The sequence below is a fragment of the Notamacropus eugenii genome, chromosome 6, assembly GCF_028372415.1.
Source record: "Notamacropus eugenii isolate mMacEug1 chromosome 6, mMacEug1.pri_v2, whole genome shotgun sequence".
In the NCBI taxonomy this organism is placed as follows: Eukaryota; Metazoa; Chordata; class Mammalia; order Diprotodontia; family Macropodidae; genus Notamacropus; species Notamacropus eugenii.
The window spans coordinates 368,014,505-368,039,866 of record NC_092877.1 but is presented as its reverse complement, the minus strand read 5'-3'; the positions used below and the strand labels follow the sequence as shown (position 1 = coordinate 368,039,866).

Below are 25,362 nucleotides of genomic sequence, written 5' to 3'. Positions count from 1 at the left end.
AGATTGATCTGGGAGATGTGCTTTAATTCTCAAATTCTAGGCATTTATTTCCTGTCCATCCATGGTCTCATTAATCACTACTCCATTTGTGACAGAGAGGACCAGATATGTGCTCTGTGAAATAAAATGAAAAGGGGCGAGGTGTGGAGGAGAATGCAGAGAAGGCAGCCAGGTGCACAGATCTGAAGACTCCGATGATGCATCAGTTGTATTTGAATCAGGAAAATCAAACTTAATAGGGGTGTGCTCAGCCACATGGAGCACATATCCTATGTGCCCTAAGACTCATGAAAGATACCCTATCCTGAAAAATATGACATGTTGCCATTTTACTTATGTCCATTTCTTTTGGCTTTTTCCAATTGATAACTTAATTGGATAACTAAATGGTGGTCTTTTCATTACATTAGAGACAGAAGTGCCTAGTGGTTTGATGTAATCAACATGATTAAGCATCATTGATGTATCTAGATATCTAACACATGTGTATACATGTATATACACATATCCACATGTATGTGCATGTGTATATATATCCAAAAGCTACTACCCAATAAATAAGTAGTCAAAAGATATGATCAAACAACTTTCAAAAGAAACATCACAAACCATCTGAAAGAATGTCTCAAAGCATTAACAATAAGAGAGACGTAAATCACAACAAGCTTTCGCTTTCACTGCATACCCAGCAAATTGGTGAAGATGACAAAGGTTGGGAATAGACAATAATGGAGGAGTTATGGGAAGATTGACACACAAGGGCATTGTGGGTGTAGCTATGAATCAGTAGCTTGGAAAGCAGTTGGGAGTATATAAATAAAATACATAAAATTTCTATACTCTTTGACACAGATTTTACTGTTAGGCTTATACTCTAAGGAGACCATCGATAAGAGAGTCTCCATATATGACAAAATATTTATTGTAGCAGTTTTTGTGATAGCAAAGAATTGGAAACAAAATAGATACTCATGGATTGGGGGAATAGTTAAACAAATTATAGTACGTGAATATAATGGATGTTTTTGTGCTGTAAGAAATGATGAATGGGATGTATATAGAGAAGCCTGGGAAGATTTATACAACCAGATACAGAGTGAAGTAAGCAGAGTCAAGAAAACAATAGATAGGATGACTATAATAATGTAAATTATAAGAATCACAAAACCATCAAATTGAATATTACAAAATTACAAGAAGAAGCATGGTTTCAAAGAAGAGAAATAAGAAAACATCTCACTGCTTTGCCAAAGTGGGAGGTTTGTGGGCATAGCATATGGCATATGTTTTCAGATTTTTGGTATATTGATTGGTTCCACTTTTTTTTCAAAAAAACCTTTGTTATATGGATGACCCTCTCGGTAGGGGAAGGGAAAAGATAATAGAAGAAATTCTGTGAGGTAAAAACCAAAGGCTATCAATAAAAATTTATTTAAAGAAACAAAAAAAAGCAAATTGGTCTTAAATGTCACAATTCATGAAAATTTGTGATGTTAAAGGTCAATCATGTGATAATAATAGGTAGCATTTCTATAGTGTTTAAAAATTATATCTACATATGTGTATATATATATGTGTGTATATATACATATATACACACATACATACATATACACACATACACACACACAAAATACCTCATTTGATCCCAACAACAACCTTGGGAGGTAGGTGCTATTATTGTCCCCATTTAATAGATGAGGAAATTGAAGCAGATAAGAGGGAAGTAACTCAGATTCACACAGCAAGTAAGTGTCTGGAAGCCAGATTTGAACTCAGGTCTTTCCAATTCCAGATCTTTCACTCCACTTTGTCACTGGGCTGCTCAGAAGACAGCAACATCAGTCATGGTTTTAGTAACTTTGGCTTTCCCTTGTTTTTCCCACTTTACAGTTGAGTTTTGGAACCGACCTGTATTAGTAAGTACCCCAATATACACAGGGGGGCCTGCTATCACAGGTTCTTTGACCTGCTTTTCTAAAAGGAAAAGCAATTTTTGCAGAGTTAACAAGCTCCTTTAATCAGGTACATATACCATTCACCTAGTTCAGGGGGAAAAGTCAGCACCCTGAACTTCAGAGAAAATACAGAGGAATCAAAATCAACAGACATGGCTTCCAACTATCTGGCCACAATCAATACATATATCACAGATCAACAGATAGTTCCAACTGTCTGACCATGGTTACCAGAGAGGGAAGCACCAATATTTGGGTTTTCAAAGCCGGGGGCTCCTTAGCGACTTCCCAGAGTTTGGCGGAATAAACAATGCCAGTCATTAAGCCCCAAAATAAAACTGCACTTGAGAGTTTTATTACACTTTTTGGAGCCAGAGAGCATCACAACCCTTGAGAGCCAGTGCCTCATTGACAAAAGGTATGGATCTTTCTACAAATCTTCCCAGGCCCATAATGAGTGGGAAAAATCTTTAATCACATTCAATCAGAGGCACTTTATACTAAAACAAAAAACACAAAAAGATCCTACTTTGCTTGCCATCACAAGACCCTATTGTAGCATGCTAAAAAAAGGTGGTGGTGGGGTGGATCTGAAACGTTCAGAGAGTATCCAGGGACATATATATGGAGGAAATCATAGAAGGAGATAAAAAACATTGTAGAGATGGAAGATGCTAGACTTCTGGCAGTATATACCTCTGGCTCAACTGGCATTCTCTCTACATGATCATTGCAACTCCATCTCCTTCCAAGTTTCAAATATTAAAAGTTGACAAAGTCAGCTAGCTGCTTTTTCAATTTGGCCCACACTGAGACCTTCTAGAAGCCTCATATGGTCGATGACTGTAGAAAGTAGGTAATTAGTTAAGATCCAGAACTTTCTTTTGGTGCAGTGGAAAGATTTGGATTCAAAGGACCTGGATTTGAATCTTGGCTCAGCCACTCACTAACTGTGTGACCTTGGACAAATCACTTACTCTCTAGTTATAATTTCCTTGGGCTAAATGAGCCTTCTAATCTTTCAGTCTATGATCCCATAAATCTGTGGTGTCAAAGTCAAATAGAAAGAGATCCCCTGCTACATGTAGTGGCAACAAATGAGCATTTTCTATGTTGTGTTTTTATTTGGTTTGCTAAACTTTTCCTGACTATATTTTAATCTGATTCTTCCCGACTACAGACTACAAAGTTTTCCACCCCTCTTCTGACTCAAGGGTTATGAGTCTGACATCTCTATGAGCATCAGTAATTCATGAAGAGAAAGGGAAACTCGCCAATGATTGAAAAATTCAAAGAAGTAGCAGATACAAAGAGGGGGACATTTGCCCTTCTATTCTGTGGAGGCTCTCCTATTCTCCAAGAGTATTCAAAGGTCATTCCTGGCCTCACTGTTGTCATACTGACCACTACTAAATCCCATATACCACTGCTTGATAGGTTGGGCTAGATGACTCTTGAGATCCCTTCTCCTTCTAAGATTTGAGAATTCTTTCAGTATACTAGGAAATAATTGATCTGTTATCTGATGACCTGAATTCATTGAAAGTCCCTATTACTATTTTCTCCTTTATTCTGAGTTGGGGCCCCTATCTCCCTAACCAATTTTATTCTATCCTCAGCAGAGTCATAACCAGCAATTTTGGTGCCCAAACCAAACAGCAATCAACATATCACTAAATTAACAAGGCCGAGGGGAAAGACTCACCTGCAGCCCCACTGGGGAGTCAGTTTGTTTTCTTTGTTATTATCTGGGGGAGCTCCAGAGATTTCTAGAGAAATACTTGTACATTTTTTTTCTGTTCTTTGTACATTCTATATCTTTGAAGTAAATCTCTCTCCCCTTCCTTCCCCTCCCCTCCCTTCTGTCACACTCTCTCTGTCTCTCAAAGTCAACTTGTCATTTCTTGAATCTTAGAGAGTTGAGAGTGGAGGCTGCACCAAGAAATATGAACCCTAGTAGCAGAGAAGAAATTCATCTGTGAATTCAAGACAGAATTAGTCCTGGCATTTGAGAATTGGACTATGGAGTGGAGAAGCCCCAGGATACTCAGTTTAGTGACCCACCCAGTAGAGATACTAAGTTCAGAGGGAAACAGCATGAGCATACCAGGAGAGAAAGGAAACTGGCCTGTTGTAGTACTGGATACTGGAGGAAGAAATGGTCAACCACTCCAATATCTTTGCCAGGAAAACCCAACTGGGGTCATGAAGAGTTGAACAGGACTGAAAAAATGACTGACAACAACACAGGAATATAAACAGTTAAAAACAGCACTGGGTCTATGAGTTGCTTTGCCCATGTGGTCTCTCTATGTGAGCTCACTATATCAGTACAGTCTACTTTTGTGCCCACTCTGTCCAGTGACACCATATACATCTGTGGGAGAATGTATCTCAGGTCTATGTGGGGAATGTTTTGCAGCTACTACTCTTACTTTGTCATCTTATTAAATGCCTCTATGTTATTTGGGTCTACTGGATGAATATTAAAAGTAAGCTGACTGATAGGGGGTCTGGAAGACATGCAGTTTTAGGAGTGCTGACCCAAAGAGTACTTTGAACCTGAAGTGGTCACCACTCTGGGGACCTAACCATTAATGTGACTTGGAAGGTATATCCCCAAGGGGACTGTACTGAATCTGGGCTAACTCAACTACTTAGAATGTTTCACAACTTTATGAGAATTCTAGGTTACTAGTTTCCCTCTTGACCCTATGGTTTATGATTCTTAGAAACAGAGTGAAATAAAACTTACTGGAAAGTTTGTGGGTGATCAGTAATCTTTACGCTGAGTTCTGGTACTTCAGTCTGTACAAACTGTACTGTCTGCATCCCTTTTTCAAAGGACAGATTCTATAAAAGTCTTCCTCATTAGGCTTTAACAAGGGAAGCAGATCCTTATACCTGGAATCCCAGCAATTTCTCTCAAGGCTTTTCAGAAAATCTGTATTCAGGAATATCATTTTAGATCAAAATGACATATTTCCTATAAGGGGCATCATTTAAAACAACCCTTGCTTTTTTTTCTAGTTGTAGTTAGTTAGATATAAACTTGTGTTAGCTGCTTATAGGTATCATCAGCAGAGGTTTTAAAATCAAGAACATATTTTCCTTTTAAAATATTTAAATTGACAATTATTCAACTCTATAGCAATCTCCCTAGTTTACTTTATAATCCAACGGCCTGTGTCTTCATTATACTATATAGAGATGTCTCTTGTAATTCTCTCTGATCTAGAAGTTATTTTATGACTGTTGGTCCTCTATCTTGAGAACACATTGATTCATTAATATTCTAGTTAACACAGTAACTCACTCTAATCTAGTTCCATCAGATTTTTTTTTTTTTCCTGGGCATATGCCTGCACATGATGGAAACTGTTCTTCCCTCTCCCCCTCAGCTTTCTCAGCTTTGGAAACCAAGCACCAATGTTCTTATTCTCAGCTAAGGCCACAAGAGAGAAATACCCCATCCCTAGCACCAGGGTCAGTTTGCCAACTCACGACTCCTAGGTGTGAGTCAATCTAGCTTGGCTGGGGTGGGGGGAGCCTCACTGGTGCACTTAGTACCGATAACAGCTAGAACAGCCATAAATGACTTTACCACATTGTTTATAACATACCAGAAACTCCCAGCAGTAGAGATCCTGGGGAGCAACAGCTCTGGGCATTTCATTTAAATAGCGTCCTGGGTATTACTTGTGAAAGGTAGACATGAAGTGAAAGATGGATTAACTAACATGGCCAAGATGTAGTACTGCCTACATTCTCATGTTTCCTATTCCCAGAAATTGCTGCATTTGATTTCTTAGAATTGTACAATTTAGGGTTGAGAAGGACTTGAGAGTTCATCTAGGCCAAATAATTTATTTTACAGAGAAGGAAACTGAGGCCTAGGGTAGTCAAGCAGCTTTCTCTAGGTCACAGATGTGGGGAGGGGCAGGCAGGGAGTCCAGCTGAAGTCCATTTGTGTAAGACTCCTCATTGGTGGAAACTAGTCTTTCTACCCATCACTAGTCTTCCAGCTGGTCTGGGGCAATCAACACTCAAATGGCTAGTTTATTCAATTCATTCATTCATTCAATAAACATTTATTAAATGCCTACTCTATGCCAGCCATTGTTCTAAGCCCTGGGGATACAGAAAGAGGAAAAAGGCACAACCTTTCCTCAAGGAGCTTGCAATCTAATGGAGGAGACAAGAAAACACATACATATATGTGTGTGTATGTGTACATGTAGAACCTATAGGTTAGATACTTTGTAAGTACTTAAGAGATGAAGGGCACGGGAATTAACAGGGGCTGCAGAGCCTTCCTGTGGAAGGTGGCATTTTAGTTGGGACTTAGAGGAAGCCAGGGAAGTCTGCAGTTGGGGGGGAGGAGGGAGACCATCCCAGGAATAGAGGGGAGGGCCAGAGAGAATGCCCAGAGCTGAGGGAGGATATCTTGTCTGTGGAACAGCCAGGAGGCCAGTGCCACTGGATGGAACAGGGTGCGTACCTAGTTAGTTTTCTATTCTGGTGAGGTCTATGGACTCTTGGAATGATACTATTAATTGCATAAAAGACAGCAGTACAAAGGAAATCAATCATGTTGAGATAGCTATCTACGTATTTAAAGCAAAAATCCGTGTCTTTGTTTGTGTCTGTGTCTATGTAAGCAAAGCCAAGTTCATGGACCCCAGGTTAAAATCTTTAGTTCACATTACCAGTTTAGTTCATGATTTAATTCATACATATAGACTAAGGGTTGCAGCTGGACAGCTGGCCGACAGTACCAAACATTCATATAGCTGAATAACGTTCAAAGATTAAAAGTCAGAGCTCGAAAGGCCAAATGACAACCTGTAATTCCCATACTCTAGAGCATGTGGATGCTATGTTCAGACCTCATTCCCATTCCAGCTACCACCTTGAAATGTACAACGTATCTCAGGCATAATATAATGGACTGTGCGATCCAATGACACTGGGAAGCAGAGAACGGCTCCATGCTTTAACAAAATAAACAAACAAATGGACAGAGTCTAGCCACCCCTCGCCAGTTTTCATAAAATTATTGGTGAAAATTACTTGGTTCTTGAGAAGCAGAGAAAGGAAACAAAGGGCGCAGAGGGCATGTGAGGGCTGTTTCAGGAGCTGTGGCGTCCTTCTTAGCTGGGGCAGTCTTCCTCCATCAAGTTTAGTTCATGGTCACATGGACTTTCTCAGCATACAAACCATTTATTTTCTTTGGAGACAGGAAGGTAAAGAGATTGTCAGCAGGCTTGGGGTCTGGCAGGATTCTGATTAAAGGCAGCTTGTTGTGGATAGAAGGCTGGCTTTGGAAGACCCAATGTTGAATCCTGCTTCTGAAACGTGCAAACGGTGAGACCTCAGGCAAGTCACTTGACCTCTCTGATCCTTAGCTTCCTCATCTATTAAATGAGGAGGTTCAACCAAATGACTGCTAAGGTTCTTTTCTCATTTTTGAATGTGGGAGCAAGTAGTTGGTAATGACAATATATCTATTTCCTGAGACCTGCATCTGGCTGAATGTGGGCGCTCCTTTGAAAGTTGGAAGGCTCTTATTTCCTCCAAGATATTATCCATCCTGCTCCCCAGACTCCATCACTCCATCCTAATTATAGCCCACTCAGAGCACTGTCTTCTCAAAATGAATATAGCTGCAACTGCATCAGGCATTTCTTAACCAAGATCTGTCTTGTTCAAACCCCCCACCCAAGAAGATCTGTCCTGAACCTATTATCACCACCTTATTGTCCACAATGATTAGAAATGAAAGATTCTGAAGAGATGACAGCGGTGTTCTGGTGCGTGCGTGCGTGTGTGTGTGTGTGTGTGTGTGTGTGTGTGTGTGTGTGTATGTGTGAGAAAAGAAATCACAGGTGTCTGTGGTGATTGATTACCCTCTTTGGGGATATAATGGTTGACTGAGGTCATCCTCTTGATGCTGGTAATTGGGATAATTGGGGAAACTGGTGCGGCTGGCAAACCAGTCCTGGAGAGTTTGTGACAGTGTGGAGAAGGGAATAAGGCGTGACAGGATGGAGGATGGTATGAGAAATATGAAATGACTATGTGGGAGGTAGAGGTGAAAATGGGTGTGTGTCTTGTTTGGAGATGCAATTTAAGTCAATTTCTTTGGACACAGATTCTTGGAGAATTTGGGCCGTTTCTTAGGGTGAATGACAATTTAGAAAATGTGGGGATAATAAAAGTCAAGTAAACATTTCAGAATCAGACACTGTTGGCCTTTGTTCAGGTCTATATGAGTGTGAGCTGAGTCTTGGTTTCTCTTCCTCTTTGCTCCTGTTCCTCCCTAATTTAAATACAAGTCTGGAAATCAATTTCCCCAAATAACCATATGATCCATAGGTGATGCATAAGTTATATCAAAACTCAATGAATGATACATCAGAATACTAAAGCTTTGTCTGCACGTGAAAAGCAAAGTGGAGATTTATAGCAATAATTTGGACTTTTTATTCAAAGAGATCATTTTTACTTAAACTATCCAAATAATCATAGCAAAACATTTTTTTCTCTTCCCCCTCCCTCACTTCCTGAATCATTCTGTCAGCCACAGGAGATAGCCTGAATGAAAAAGCATTTATTAAATCCCAGGCATTGTGCTAAGTGATTAGGATAGCAAGAGAAACGCAACAGTCTAGTTCACCTTCTAATGGGAGGGGGGAGAGAGGAGATTTCAGCTCCAAATCAGAAGGAAAAGTCCAGAGTCCTTAGAAGTAGATGGAAAGCTGATGATAACACATCTTCCTTAATGTCATTTTCATGGATGAAACCAGATCCATCTCTGATGCTGAGCCATTGGATGGGGCCAAGGGCACTGATGGGGTGAAGTTGCTTTTCTGCGTCTTCCATAGCTACAGTTGTCGAGGAGGTGGGGGCTGCCAAGGCAGTTAGTTACCAAGTCCAGTCTCCACAGATGTGGTTCCCCTGGGATGACTGGGCCATTGTGTGTGTGTGTGTGTGGTACTACTATTCTACTAATACTAGTTTTAGATGCATTTCCTAAGTATGATAATTATGGGCCCTGGACAGTTCTCTATAGGTCCTTTCTCCAGCTGATTTGCCAATCATTCAAATTTTACTGGAGAGAGCACAGTTTTGATGGACTGGCCACATAGTTCAAATGCCAAATGTATATTTACCCAAAAGACTATTTTAGAAAGAACACACAGAAAGCAGGCACTCACACAGATGTCAGAAGTGATACAAGGACACTCTCAAGGTCTCTCTGAAGAACTTTGGAATCTATTGAGATATGGGAGGCACTGGCACAGGACCGCCCAGCAGGGCATGCCCACATCAGAGAAGGTGCTGTGCTCTGTGAACAAAGCAGAATTGCTGTAGCTCAAAAGAAATATGATGTATAAATTTAGACATCTCCACTTCAAATGTTCATATGGACTATTTGTGCCTAACCTGTAGTAGAGCCTTCTGGATAATCTGATCAGCCACAGTTGGATACATTGAACCTTGACATAATGATGTCATTTTGGTCCTCTTCAGGTACAAAGGACAACAACCAACCAAACCAATTTCATTGATTGATTTCAGCTCTAAATCTATGGTTCCTATCCTAAGTAACTCATCTTCTCTGAACCTTCGTAAAATAAAGGAGATGGGCTAATTGACTTCTAAATCTATGAACCTACAATTGTAATTGATCTATAGGCACCAAGAAAGAACTTGTCTTAATAAACCTGTAGTTAATTAACTCCAGGGCACCTGAGCACCAAAATATCAGGAGAATGTCCCCCCAATGACAGATGCCTTGGGGGAGAAACATTGTTCTCCATCACTGTTGTCTGAGGATGTCTAGTACTTGAAGGTGGATACAATGCATTTAATTAATTCTTAAACTACTTTAAAAACAGTGGGTGTGAACTTTATGAATATTAATTGTTCACTGATCAATAATTAAGGGTACTTTTTCAATAGAATTAAGTATTCTTTTTCAATAGAATGGCTAAATACATGGGATAATCAGTTTTAGAAAGGAAAGGGAGCTTGGTGATCATTTGGCATGAGGTTTTAAATCTAGGCTCCATGGATGTGTATGTGGGTGTGCTTTAATATTTTACTAATTATATTTAAATATAATTGTTTTCCTTTGTAATCCTATGCATTTATTTTATACATTAAAAAGTATGATTCTGAGAAGGTATGTCTAGGTTTCACCAGATAAAACTGTTAAAGATATCCAGGACGCTAAAAAAAGGTTAAGAACCTTTGGTCCAATCCAAACCCCTTCCTTTTTTACAGATGAGTAAACTGAGGACCAAGTTTTCTTCATGAAGGAAAATTGAACTGTCAATGACTTTGTCCAAGTTCTCATAGGTAATTAGTAACAGAACAAATGGTGCTAGGTGGCGCCACAGTGCACAGAGTGCAGTGCCTTTCCTGAGTTCAAATTTGGCCTCAGACTCTTACTATCTGTGTGACCCTGGGCAAGTCATTTAACCCTGTTTGCCTCAATTTCCTCATCTGTAAAATGAGCTATAGAAGGAAATGACAAACCTCTCCAGTATCTTTGCCAAGAAAACCCCAAATGAGGTCAGGAAGAGTTGGACACAAGCAAAAAAAATGACTGAATGACAAACAGAGCCAAACTTTAACCCGTTTTCTGACTTCAAATTCAGGCACCAAGATCTTTAAATTGGGAAAAAAATGATAGTAGTAGAACTTGAACAAACAAATGAGTCACCAAAGTATGTTTTACAAGAACGATTTTGTTGGGTTAGAATATGGGCATTTGAGATTCTTTTGGAAGATGGAGAAGGAGAGATCAGGAAATTAGGAGGGAAAAAAGGAAGACATTGGTCTCAGAAGGATGTGCAATCTTGATCTATTTTATGTTATTATTATTATTTTCCTTCCTTCCTTTCCTCTTTTCTTTCTTTCTTCCCTTCCTTCCTTCTTTCCTTCCTTCCTCCCTCCCTCCCTTTGTCCGTTCTTTCTTTCTTTCTTCCTTTCTTCCTTCCTTCTCTTCTTTCTTTCTTTCTTTCTTTCTTTCTTTCTTTCTTTCTTTCTTTCTCTTTCTTTCTTCTTTCTGTCTTCCTTCCTTCCTTCCTTCCTCCCTTCCTTCCTTCCTTCCTTCCTTCCTTCCTTCCTTCCTTCCTCTCTCTCTCTCTCTCTCTCTCTCTCTCTCTCTCTCTCTCTCTCTCTCTCTCTCTCTCTCTCTCTCTCTCTCTCTCATATAGGGAAATCTCTAGGTTTCAAAGTCAATAGAATGCTAAACTTGGAGTTGGGAAGACCTGAGTTTGAATTCTGCCTCAGATACTAACTAGCTGAGTAATTAGGTTATCTTTTCTCAGCCATGGTTTGCTCATTTGTAAAATGGGACTGAGGATAGTACTTTGAAAAGTTGTCATGAGGATTAAATGAGATAATACAGGAAAAGCACTTTGCAAACCTTAAAGTTTTATATAAATACTGTCAATCATGTTTTGTCATCTTAGTTACCCAAATATCCTCAAATGGGTCCAATTCAAAGAACACTGAGGATGATTTCAAATTTCCCCATGAAAGAATGAAAGAATTCATAATATTTTATGTTTTCCACTTGTCAAAATTTTGAGGTACTCTGCATTGTTTCTATCTGGAAAGATATAAAGAATAAGATGACTTTTTTTTGCTTTTTTATATCAGGGATTTATACAATACAGGCAATCTGAGTTAACTTTCTTTTTCTTTTTCTGGCACCAGGGTGAAAGAAAACATCCTTAAGTATACCCTTAATACCTTCTGCCTTGTTCAGATTTGTTTGGGATGAGAGAGGATTAAAACCACATTGACAGCCATTGGTGAGGACAAATTGGAGAACTCCCAGAGCTGAAAGGACAGAAGGTGCTGAGGGCTCCACTTGGGAACTTTCCAGGCTTGGTCCCATGGTTTGGTTATATTCCTCTGCATCATAAACCATTTAACTCCTTTTTAATCATCATTCCTAATGCACCTCAAAGCTGTGTGATGTTAGGTACATCACTTTCCTTCTCTGGTTCCTCACTTCCCTCATATGTCACATGAAGGCATTGGGCTCTTATTGCTCCTTCTAATTCTAAATCCTCTGAACTCATGCATTTATGCTGTTATGTTGCCATTCCTTTTAAGAGGATGATCTGTGCAAATGGAAAAAAATACAGTGATATGCTAGTGATACACCTAGTTTGTTGCTCTATTTTCAGAGAGTAATGTAAGAATTAATTGTATTCAAGGTGCCTGCCTTCAAGTAGTTTGCCTCTTAAAGCTGATACTATTAATATAGAGCAACGTTTCTAGTGGAGAGAATATTGCATTAGAATGTTCACCTGATACCCTGGGGTGGGGGAATCCTAGGGGAATTTAGGCATTGGCTTACTCATGGAAACTGCTGCTTAGGGTCATCACCAATGGAAAAATTAGGATTGGACCCCCAAATCACAAACCATTTTGTTGGAAAATATAATTTACTTCAAAGGCAGATAAGACCTGGAAGAATTTATATAAAAACATCCTTACAACTAAAGAGATCTGGTCCATTTCTTATTCTATCTTGTCATTGACCAGTGGATCAGGGTAGAAGGGAAAGTTGGAAAAGGCCAGTATGTAGTCTGAGGAGCATACCATCTAGCAGCTTACGTAGATTTTCCATGTTGGCTTGTATATTACATTTTTCATTTTTATGTACTACACCACATCAAATACTACACCACACATTTACTACCTGTGTGATTGCAACCTCCTGGGTCTCTGTTTCCTTACTGTAAAATGTAAAATGAAAGGATTTGACTAGATGGCATCTATGGTTCCTTTTAGCACTAGAGCTATGATCAGATGTAAAGAATTGCAACCAGTCTAATAATGTCCATGGTAGAATGTCTGAAACTAGAAGGCTTTCTTCTTTCTCAATACAGGAAAAGAAAATGTTGTATTATTGGACACATGTTTTCTATGGAAATCATCTCAAGATGGCCGGACTAACTTTGTAGTTGATCTGTTTATCCAGGCTCAGCATCATCATTCATGCCAGTGTGGAAGAGAGGCAAACTCTTAATCTAAGAGTTTTCAGTTGCGTAAATTCATGCATCAGTGAGGGGAATGTTTTGCATTAGGAAAAAATATTATGGAAGGAATAATTTTAAATAAGTTAAATATTTCTACAGACTCTATATGACACTGTGGACTAAAGACCCAGATACGTTATTGACTGGTTAATGATGCTTATTTACTTTTCAGTTCCATCAGACTCTTTGGGACCCCTTTTGGGGTCTTTTTGGCAAAGATACTGGAATGGTCTGCCATTCCCTTCTCTAGCTCATTTTACACAGGAGGAAACTGAGGCAAACAGGGTTAAATGACTTGCCCAGGGGCATACAACTAGTAAGTGTCCAAGGCTCTATTTGAATTCAAGTCTTCTTGACTCTGGCTCTATTCATTGTCCCACTCAGCTGCCTCACTTAATGATGTACTTACTCCTTTCAAATGAAGATATTTGCCTTTGTTTTACAATGAGGATTTTTTAAGGCAATAAACATATCTTGAAGAAAGTTCCTAAGACTCAAAATATTAAACACCACCAAAGAAAAGGATTAAGCAGAAATACACTGAAGCAAATTGTGTGCCCAAGAACAAACTTTACAGTTTTGGGAAGCGTTGAGAATGTTAGCTCTCAGAATTCCTCTTGAGAAAGTCTTTAAGACATCAGAATCTTTTTTTATAGTTTTGTTTATTTATTTTTAGATTTCAACATTCATTTCCACAAAATTTTGAGTTCCAATTTTTCTCCCTATCTCTCCCCTCCCCCCACCCCATAACACCTTGCATTCTGATTACCCCTTCCCTCAATTTATCTTCCTTTCTACCACACCCAACCCTTCCCTTATCCCCATCTTCTCTCTTTTCTTGTAGGGCAAGATAAATTTCTATACCCCATTACCTATATTTCTTATTTCCCAGTTATATGCAATAACAGTTCTCATCATTCATTTCTAATAATTTGAATTCCAACTTCTCTCCCTCCCTTCCTCTCCACCCATCCCCACTGAGAAGGCAAGCAATTCAATATGTGTTGTTTTGCAAAAGACTTCCATAATAGTCATGTTGTGTAAGACTAACTATATTTCCCTCCATCCTACCCTGTCCCCCATTTATTCTGTTCTTTCATTTGACCTTGTTCCTTCCCAAAAGTGTTTACTTCTAGTTATTCCCTTCTCCCATTTACTCTCCCTTATATCATCCCCCTCACCCCACTTGTCCCCTTCTCCCCTACTTTCCTGTAGTGTAAGATAGATTTTCATACCAAATTGAATGAGCATGCTATTCCCTCCTTAAGCCAAATGTGAAGAAGGTAAGCTTCACTTTCCCTTCCACCTCCTCCCTTTTCTCCTCCACTAAAGATTTTTCTTATCTCTTTTATGAGTGATAATTTGCCCCATTCCATTTCTCCCCCTCCTCCCAATATATTACTCTCTCACCCCTTAATTTTATTTTTTATAGATATCATCACTTCTGATTCAACTCAACCTGTGCTCTCTGTCTATATGTGTGTGTGTGTGTGTGTGTGTATGTGTGTAAGCCCTCCACCTACTCAAATACTGAGAAAAGTCTCAAGAGTTACAAATATTATCTTTCCATGTAGGAATGTAAACAGTTCAGTTTTAGAAAGTCCTTTATGATTCTCTTTCCTCTTTACCTTTTCATGCTTCTCTTGATTCTTGTGTTTGAAAGTCAAATTTCCTATTCAGTTCTGGTCTTTTCATCAAGAATTCTTGGAAGTCCTCTGTATCATTGAATGACCATTTTTTCCCCTGAAGTATTTTACTCAGTTTTGCTGGGTAGGTGATTCTTGGCTTCAATCCCAGTTCCTTTGACTTCTGAAATATCCTATTCCAAGCCCTTCTATCCCTTAATGTAGAAGTTGCCAGATCCTGTATTATCCTGATTGCATTTCCACAATACTCTAATTGTTTCTTTCTAGCTGCTTGCAATATTTTCTCCTTGACCTGGGAACTCTGAAATTTGGCCACAATATTCTTAGGAGCTTCTCTTTTTGGGTTTCTTTCAGGAGGTGATCAGTGGATTCTTTCCATATTTATTTTACCCTCTGGCTGTAGAATATCAGGGCAGTTTTCCTTGATAATTTCATGAAAGATGATGTCTAGGCTCTTTTTTTGACCATGGCTTTCAGGTAGTCCTATAATTTTTGAATTATCTCTCCTGGATCTATTTTCCAGGTCAGTTGTTTTTCTAATGAGATATTTCACTTTATCTTCTATTTTTTCATTCTTTTGGTTTTGTTTTGTAATTTCTTGGTTTATCATACAGTCATTAGCTTCTCTCAGCTCAACTCTCATTTTTAAAGAACTATTTTCTTCAGTGAGCTTTTGAACTTCCTTTTCCATTTGGCTAATTCTGCTTTTTAAAGCCTTCTTCTCCTCATTGGCTTTTTGGACCTCTTTTTCCAATTGTTAGCCATTTTTAAAGGTGTTATTTTCTTCAGCATTTTTTTGGGTCTCCTTTAGCAAGCTCTTGACTCACTTTTCAAGCTCTTCCATGGTCTGAGCCCATTATGTATTCATTTTGGAGGTACTGGATGCAGAAGCCTTGACTTCCTCTGACAGTATGCATTGTTCTTCCATATCTGAAAGGATGGAAGGAAATACATGTTCACCAAGAAAGTAACCTTCTATGGTCTTATTTTTCCCCCTTTTTGGGGCATTTTCCCAGCCAGTTACTTGACTTCTGAATCCTTTGTTAAGAGGAGGGTCCTAGTACTTGTCTTCCCCACAGGACTGTGCTCAAGTCTGAGGTTCAGATCAGCTGCTCAATTCCCCCATGGGCTTTAGGCTGAGTGTTTCCCAAACAGAAGCCCACTGCTGCTGATGCCACTACCACTGCTGCCACCTGGGGCCAGTGCTGGGGGGGACCCTGCTCCCTTCTCCCCCAATTGGGAAAGCCCTCTCACTGACCTTTGAAGCTTTCTTTGGCACTTGTGGGTTGAGGGATCTGAAACCTTCCCTGCTGGGGATTCTGCCCCAGCAGCCTGTTGAGCTTTCCAGGTTACCTTTGGCTGGAAATCTCTTTCACTTTGTCACTCTGTGTCTTCTGCTTCTCTAGAATTTGTTGAGCATCATTTCTTACAGGTATTTTATGGGCTGTGGGGGAAGAACTAGAGTCTGTGCATCTTTCTACTCCACTATCTTGGCTCCAACCCTGAAGACATAAGAATCTTGAGAGGATTTGATAGTGAAATCATAGAGAATCATAGAGAAGTGAGATGGAAATAAGAAATGGAGATACCATTATTTAGACCAGTATTGTTGCTCTGCTGAGATGGAAAGCTTCACTGTGCTCTCCTAAGATGGCAATGTGGAAGGAGTTCTGTCTCGGCTTGGACCCTTGTTACCTGGACTAATTTGTGGACAAATTTGTTTGTCTCAGTGGACTTCAGTGACTTCCTTTGTAAAAGGAAGGAGTTTGATCAACTTACCTACAAGATCCCTCCCAGATCTAAAACTGTGATCCAATCAATTCTGGGCTTGCATGTATTCTGTGACTTTAGGGAAAATGCCTCACTGTGGGTAAGTCACTAGCATGTGGAAGCTTACCATCTCATGCTGGGAGGTCATGTATGACATTAATGTTGGACAGGGATAACCTGGATAGTAAAGAAATTCTTTCTTGCTCTTTTAGAAAAAAAAGTAAGAATTTTCTTCTGTTTCAACAATTTCTACAAATAACTTTCAGGAAAGAAGTGGGTTTTGCACCATAGATCACATGAATGGAATTTATCTATAGCTAATAAAGATCTACATGGTCTTAAGGAAAATGTCAGTGACACTGAATAGCCTGTCTATCTCACATGGTTAAGCTGTTGGGATCTTTATGGTCTTGTTGGGAATAACTCACTTTTCCTGGATCTTAGAGCAGTAAAAATCAAATACAATAAAACTTTGCCTCACTGAAACTGTCAGGGAATAAACTGTTCCACATAACTGCATCAAAGGTGATCATATAACTGAAGGACATTGCATATCTTAAAAGCACTGTATAAATGTCAGATATCACCATTATTACGAGCTGAGACTTTGTGGCTTTTTGCATTATTAAAAAGGAACTATTTGGAGTCATTTGGAAACAATAGGCAGGAGGACCACTGTGGAGGTACCAAAGGAGAGTGTAGACAAAGATGAAGCGGTATAGGTGATTCATAACCAATGGAGGAAATACTTGAAATATTTCTATCTGTGAGGTAATGGTTTTGTTGCAATGCTGAAATACTCTAGTAATCATTTAGATGTCCATCTCTCTAAAATACATTGAAAAGTTTTTTTAAAATTTTTCTTCAGCATATACTGGACACTATTTCACCTCCTTCTGATGACTAGGGTTATCATTATGAGCCTTAAGGATTATCTTTATCCTGTAATACAGTGATGACTTCAATGACCACTGAGGCTTATGGAGTAGATGGGATGTCCAGGGAAGACTAGCATCTCAGTTGTGGAGCTTGTGAACTCTTTTCGGGACTGTTCATCCACTTTTAGTGTCCACCTGGCACTCAACTCAAACCTGTGGCTCCAAGAAGTTGTAGCATCAACGATGGCCTCACCCTGGTGAATTGTCTCTGCAGATGGGCTAAATCAGATTGAAGGTAACCAGCAAGCCTTGAATCTGTTGGTGAGTTAGGGTGGTGTCTACTCCAAGCATGGGCATCTAAGGTCCTTCCTACTCTGAGGATACTGTAGTTCTAAACTGGCATCACAAAAGTCAAATACATTAGCAAAGGGCATTATCCCTCTGTGCTACCCCTTGATTATTTCTTAAACAGGCCTATTCACTGAATGAACATTACCTCACTTTAAGTGAGTATCTTAATAGACCTTAGCCTAAAGGGGCCAAGGTCTCCCATTGCATCCTGGGCCATCTCCAGTCATCCTGATGAATATGTGGTCACTGGATTCAGATGGCTCTGGAGGAGAAGTGAGGCTGGTTACCTGCACAGCCCTCCCTCACTCAAAGCAAAGTCAGTTTCTCTGATGGCATGGTCTTCTTCAGCAACCAAGGATGAACATAACACCCTTTCCTGATGAACTGGTTCCTGTGAGTGTTCAAAAGTCTGAAATGCCATCCTGAGGCAAGGCATGCTTACAGTATATCACAATCTCTGATGCTTGCTTGACAACATGTAGAAATTCTCCATAGGGAAGACAGCAACATAATTTTTATAAATTGGTTGGTATCAAAACAACCCTTTGTTGCTTTGATTTTCTGAAGTTGGAATCCTTGGCTTGTGATTTAATGTTCTTCAAAACCTAGATCATTTTAAATTGGTTTTGGGAAGATGCATCATACAAGGTGCCGTGGTAATATATTAGCATCCCACTTATCTCAGGTTCAGACTTCAACCAGTCAGTTGTCCTGAACATGGCCATGGGCTAGAAGCTGACAAGAGAGGGAAGGCCCTTTTAGGACAAATTATAAAGTCTAAGAATTTAGCTCCTGAGATGGAGTGCAACCATTTGTACATCCACACCCAGAAATAAGGAGATGAGCATAATGGCTGCAGTGAAAAGTGACAACAGTAGAGGAAAAGATACACATGACTTTCTTCATCTTCTTCATTGTTAGCACAACAGACTGGGGACATTTGGTGTTGGGACCAACAATTTTATCTGCCATATTTAGGAAAGAGAAGCAAGCAGAGGAGAGATGTGTGATTAACAGAGATGGGATGAGAAATAGAATTTATATTATAACATAATATAACAATATAATATAATATATATTATATAATTTCATTGAAAGCAAGAGAAGAGAGATTTTGAAAGATGGAGGTAACATGTGGGTTCTAGCCATGCCTGGAACATTTTACATGAGATTCTTTCAACTGGAGGAAAGAATGCTATTGGATACTATATGCCTGTAAAGGGTGAGGGCTTTGGAGAGGAGAGATATTTTTTGTTCCTTCTTTGAAAGAGATGCTCCTGATTCCAACCTTTCTTGAAAACCAGGTCCAGAGAGGAAAAAGACAAAGTCTCTCTTGCTGGCGTGGAGGGGAACCTGGTCCCTCAACATTTTTCTTATTTACAACTTGCCTCCCTAGAGATGTTAGAGAATTTCCCTTGGGTAAGATTAGGGCCTCTTTTAGTTGAATGAGATCTCGTTGCTGTCTCATTTAAAGAGTTCATTCACTCATCTCTTTTCTTCTTTATTCTAATCTGTATAATTGAGTTTTGTTTTTTTATCTGCTTGGATAAAAGGGTTTACTTATTATTTGCTATTTCTTATGGTCTTTTGTATAATTATCATTTGGTGGGAAGGGGACAAATCAGTGGGTATAAGCCTGGGTTATCCTTTCTTTTTTTTAGAGATAATGACCAGGGAAGCTAGAAACGTTTTCTTCCAAACCAATCATACCATTAGATCAGCAATTTTAGGGGGACAGATAGATATGTCTAGTCTAGAGAGTATTTCTCTTCCAGAGGACAACAGAGTGGCTAGCCTTGTGGTTCCATCTCCTGCTGCCTTCAGGGCAGTAACTTGATTCTCCCTTGGAGAAGGATGGGGCAATAATTCAGAGATAATTATCAATTCTTCCCCTTGAGCCACCTGTCTATGCATTTAGATATTCAGCGTGGACATACATACCTTACTTGAGCAGCATATACTTTACACAATCAGTAGTGCTGAATGCTGTAGCAAGATCAAGGAGAAAGACTCAGACATGTGACTATGCCAATTAGGTCTTTAGTTTACCATTTTAGTAGACTGTTAAGGATAGTACCAGATGGATTTCTTTGGTTCATCATTTTAGTAGGTTGGCAGGAAGAGGTACCAGATGGGTTGGTGAGGCATTGGTGCAGACCTCTCCTCTGAGAAATATGGCAGTGAAAGATTGGTGAGAAGCATGGTGATAGCTAGAGAGAGTAGGTAACAGGATTAAGCAAAGGGGTTTTTGTTGTTATTCTTCAGGAAAAGGGAAACCTGCGCATCATACATTTAGTGCCGAAGGGACTTCAGGCATCAACTGACCCCACTCATTTCACAGATAATGAAGTCTTGGGGAGGTTAAGAAGCACCACATGACTTTTGTTATAAGGTTAAACAGCTAGTGTTTGTAGGCAACAAAAAGGGAGTTGCTGTATTGAAAGAAAATGTGGGTGAGAGAAAGGGAAAAGGAGAAAGGGGGAAATAACTGAGAAAGAGAAGAATCCCAGGGAAGGTATGTGAGGAAGGATAAACTGGAAAACAGGAATTAAGAGATTAGCTTTAGAGAAGAGGAGGGAACACTTTTCTTTTAGAGGTGTAGATGGATAGAATCAGGAGATCTCAGTTCAGATCTGTTCTCAGATACTAGCTGTGTGACCTTGGGCAAGTCACTTAACCACTGTCTGCTTCAGTTTCCTTACCTGTAAAATGGGGTTAATAGTAGAACCTACCTAACAGGTTTGTTACGAGCATCAAGTGAGATAATATCTCTAAAGCATAGTGCCTGGTACATAGTAAGTGCTCATTAAATGTTTCTCTCTTCCCCTCCCTTTTCTGACTGCCAGGAACATAAGTACAGGGAAGTGAGTTTGCAGACTTGACACAATGCACCAAAGCGATCATGAGATAAAGTGAAGTTTTCTTTTCATTTAAGCAGTTCAGAGTTAAACTGGTCAGTTTTCATTAGGAAACTAACATCCTGTAAAAATCTGGTTGGGTCCAGACCTTTCAATATGAGTGAAAGCAACATAGATGCCTCAAATCAGAACATTTCCAACTGTTGTTATTTATGACAGCTTCCGTTGCATTTGTTTATAATTTTAACAGATTCATGTTTAATCCTGTAAACCAGGTGCTCACTTCCTTTTAAGCTGGTTTCTGATACATTGCTTTAACCCCAAATGAGTCTCTTTAATCAGATTTGCTTACTTTGGGTACATTATATGGAGCTGGGTTTTTTCTTTAGTCTTTATCATTAATATCTTTGCTTCCAAATTTGATTTGATAGATTAAAATAATAACATAAAAATCTGATTTTTTTCATAACAGGCCATCACTTGTGAGTATTAAATACTAGGCATAGGTAGTAGTTCCTGCTTGTAGTCCAAGTAATTGCTTGGAAAAAGAATCAGACGGATATTTACGTTATAAATGCGAAGGAAGAGAAATAGCAGTAACATTGTGAACATTGGGGAGAGAAATATGGATGGGGATATCCTGAAATGGTCCTCCAAAAGTTGTAACTAAGTCTGAACTTGAGTAATGTGCTTTGCTTTGTCTAAAAACGTGAAGAACTCTAAGACTGTTTGGAAATTCTTAAGAGATTTACAAAGGAACAGTAATACTATTCATTCTTATGAAAAAAATGAGAAAATTAGATTAGTCTCTACTTTTTGTGCGTTTCTCCAGTCTGATTTTGAGCCAGTTTTCTTACTGTTTTCTTTGGAGGGGTTTGAGTTGTAAGGCTCAGAACTTCAGGCTTCTGCCTGAACTAGAGAGTGAGGTTGGACAAGCTGTTTAACTGTATCAGCATATTTCTGGAGTACAAGTGGATTTATGTTGTATACTTTTGGCCAAAACACTGGGAAACCTTCAGCTGAATTGGAGGAGTCAGAACCCTGTGATCCCAAGGGTATAGACTCTGGAGCGAGCGACAATATGGCACAGACCTGGCACATTCTTACTGTCTAATTTCAGCGGGGTCCTTGTTCTTTCTTTCTCCCTCCTCCTTGCAGAACACCTACTACAGGAGCTCATCAGAAACTACGACTTTCTCCTTAAGGTCCAGACCTTACCTGCCTTTCTCCCATCACTCTCTGGACATGATCACATCTTTGGCTTTGGTGATAGTGTCAATAAAGTTAAAAAACAAACAAACATTACCACCTATGCATAAGGCAGACTGAAGCTGCTATTGACATGAGTTCCTGCCTACTTCAGGAGGTCTCTGTCTGCACAGAAATATCCTTCTTGGTGAAAGGAGGGGATACCACTGAGATCTTTTCAGTGGGGAATCCATCTCCTCCTGTCCTCATTATATGAATGTGGCAACTTCTTGAATGGAAACTACCTTCATTAAAGGCAGATTGAAAACTTGGCTGTAAAAGATAGTCTTAGAGAATTACCTTGGGGACAGAGAGGTTAAGGGATTTTCTCAAGGTCACACAGCCAGTCTGTTTGAGAGGCAGGACTGGAATCCACACTACTATACAGGACAAGGAAAACTGAAGAGGGCAAAGAGTAGTAACATTTGAGGGGTATGGCCAAAGCTATAACCTGAGTCGAGCTTTGAAGGAAGACAAAGTTTTTGGGAGATGAAGATAAGGAAAGAGTGTGTTTCAGACATGGAAAATGACTTATGTGAGTGTCCAGAGATAGAAAATGGAATATGAAGCTCATGTTATGGCCTAGTAATCCAGTTTGGCCCGGATGCTGAGTCTGTAAATGGCAGTACCATGGAATCTGAGTGTAATCATGGGCGACTTCCTGGTGATGGAGTGTAAAGACTTAATGCAACACTTGGCTCCTGTCATAGGCATTTCTAGTCCTCCATTAGGGCCCTCTTCCAATTTGAATTACTTTGTTTTTCCTCCTCCTTCTTTTTCTTCTTCATAAATGCCATATTCCTCCAACAGACAGCCAATAGAAGTCAGAGACTGTTTTGTTTATGCCTCTGTATCCCCAGCTTCTAACATAGTCTTGAATATGTTAGAGGCTTAATTAGTACTTGCTGTTATTTTTAAAATTTCAAGCAAATGAGTGTGTATTTTATTTGAGCAGCAATAGGGAGCCATTGATGATTTTTAAAAACAGAGTTAACATGGTCATATCTGTGCCTTAGAAGGATTATTTTGGCTGCTGTTTGGAGGATGGATTGGAGAGCAGAGAGACTAGAAGCACTGCTCCAGACATTATACTAGACAAGAAGTGAGGGGAGCTGGAACTGAGAAAAAGGCAGTAGCTGTGGGATTTAACAACTAATTAAATATGAATGCACCAGAGTGGAAGATGAAGGAAACTTTATGGGGGTAAATGAGTTCTGTTTTAGACATACTAAGTTGAAATTGTTCAAAGGAGGTCCATGAGGGGAGAGCTAGCACACAGTTGATGATGAGACTGTAGTTTAGGAGAAGAATTGAGCTAAATATGTTTCTATGTGGAACTCATGGGAGCTGATCAGGTCTCCAAGAGAAGGACTGGAAAAAAGAGAGGAGGGTCTGGGACAGACTCATAGAAAATATCCATACTGAAGAAATAGAAGCTGGATGCTTCTCTAGCAAAGAAGACTGAGAAGTGGTCTGATAGAGAAGAGAAAAATCAGAGGAGGGTGATGCAGTAGCCAAGGGAGGAAAATGGACAAAAGAGAGAAGTCTATGGTTTCCTAGGTTACAGAGAGGTTAAGGAGAAGACCACTCAAGTTAGCAGTTGAGATCACTGGCAACCCCAGATGGAGCAGTGGCAGTTATATGGTGGGATTAGAAGAAAGATTGTCAAGGACTGAGAAGTGAGTGGATAATGAGGAAGTGGAAGCAGTGAGTATAATGTTTTTTTCTTGGACTTAAGCAATAAAAGGAAGGAAAGGCATAGGATAGTAATGTTAGGCTGACAGGGTTAAGTAAATTTTTTTTAAAAGGATGAGTTAACTTGTATTTCTTGACTCTGAGGAAAGCTGGTAGAAGATAATGATGATAGAGGGAATCATTAATGAGCCAGGTTCTTGGAGAACATGAGAGGGGTTGGGATTGAGGATGAGGGATTTATTTGGTTAAGGAGGACCGTGTTTTCTGCATAAAAAGGGGAGAAAGGGAGGATATATAGTGAGGTTTTGATATAGGAGGTGAGAAGAAATTGGCTTCTATGTATTCAGTAAAGTAGAAGGCCAAGATATCTGTTGAGAAGAGGAGAGAGGAGGAGGTGTTGAGGGTTTGAGGAGAGAAGATTTGGATTGCCCACTAAGGGAAGTGGGCTAGAGAGTTGATTAAAGAAGAATAACAATTTTGCCGTGCTATAGTGAGGACCCTGGTGGGATTTGAAGAAATGAATTGTTAGTGGACCTAGATGGTCCCCCAATAATGTTCAGCTGTTCTGGAGAAGGTGGGAGATAATGGTGAGGTTGGTTTTGGTAGTAGGAATTGACTCAGAGAATTGACAGGGTATAAATAATGGTAAGACAAAGGGGGCAAGGTCATCAAGGGAAGAAGAATTGAACTGGTCACTCCAGGGAGAAAGAAACCTGAAGTTTCTTTGCTGAATTATGTCTGCTTGCCTACCTTCCCAGACACTCCCCTTGGGATGTGCTATATGCCATCCCCCTCAAACACAATATAGTTAATACCACACTTTTCATCTCTCCTTCACACCACCCTGCAAATGGTCCCCTCCCTACAACTTTTCCATTGCTCTCACTTGTACCATCATTATGCCAGATACTGCAACTAAAACTTCTACTATCTTGCAATCTTTCTCCTACCTTGTGTCCTATACTTAATTAAACAAAAACAACAAACTTATTGATATCCCACTATGTGCAAGGTACTATCAGTAAGACTCCAAGTCTCTGGCACTTATCCTTTTTATTGCCTAACCTATTGACATTTTTTACCTATCCATGACTAGCTTATTATAATAGCCTCCTAACTGATCCATCTACCTCTGGACTTCCCCTGCTCCATCCATGTGACACACAGTTTTCAGGTTCATTTTCTAAAATACTACTGATGGTTACTTGCTCAAGTTCCTTCAGTGGATCTCCATAGCATATTGTCATTAATCTAAAATACTTGCTGGAGTGGAATTAAGGGAGCATGTCAGCTGCAAAGGGGCTTAGTGAAAAAGAATTTGTAAGCATCTAACTTTGTATGGATAGGGAACAGGTACAGAGATTTATACCTCTGCAGGTAGACTGGAGTCATTGGAAAGCCAACAATAGTGCAGCTAATATATGGCTATAGGAAATTCATGCCAGCACAAAGGATTTGAGGGATTGTCTTGTCTCATCCACTCATTTTATGGAGGAGGAAATTGGTCCATAGAGTTTAACCCAAAATCGTACAGATAGGAAGTAACTGAGCTAGAATTGGAACCTTGATCCTTTGACTCCAATCCATCACGCTTTCCACCACATGACCCAGTTGTCAGGTCTTGTTATTTCTATCTCTACATCTCTCAAACACTTCTCCTTCTCTCCACTCCTTGGGCACCACCCTAGCTCAGGCCATCATCCCTCTCACTTGGACCATAGTGATATGACTGGTGCTATCCAATTCTGTGAAATGTCTTGGCACCTAACATAATCCCTTGAACACAGTGAATACTCCCTAATGCTTATTAAATTTGAATTTGTTAAATTAACTCTCCTGCTATCTTATATCACTGAAAGGCAAAGTAGAGTAGTGAAGAGAATCCT

The 25,362-nt window shown here is 39.6% G+C and overlaps 1 long non-coding RNA gene across 1 annotated transcript in view; it reads left to right on the top strand.

The window, feature by feature from the left end:
- Nucleotides 1–14,447: 14,447 nt before the first annotated feature.
- Nucleotides 14,448–25,362, top strand: part of LOC140510208 (uncharacterized) — a 146,441-nt gene continuing 135,526 nt past the window's right edge. Inside the window, exon 1 of the long non-coding RNA XR_011969145.1 lies at nt 14,448–23,488. This is a non-coding gene — a long non-coding RNA (uncharacterized lncRNA). The remainder of the gene's footprint in view (nt 23,489–25,362) is intronic.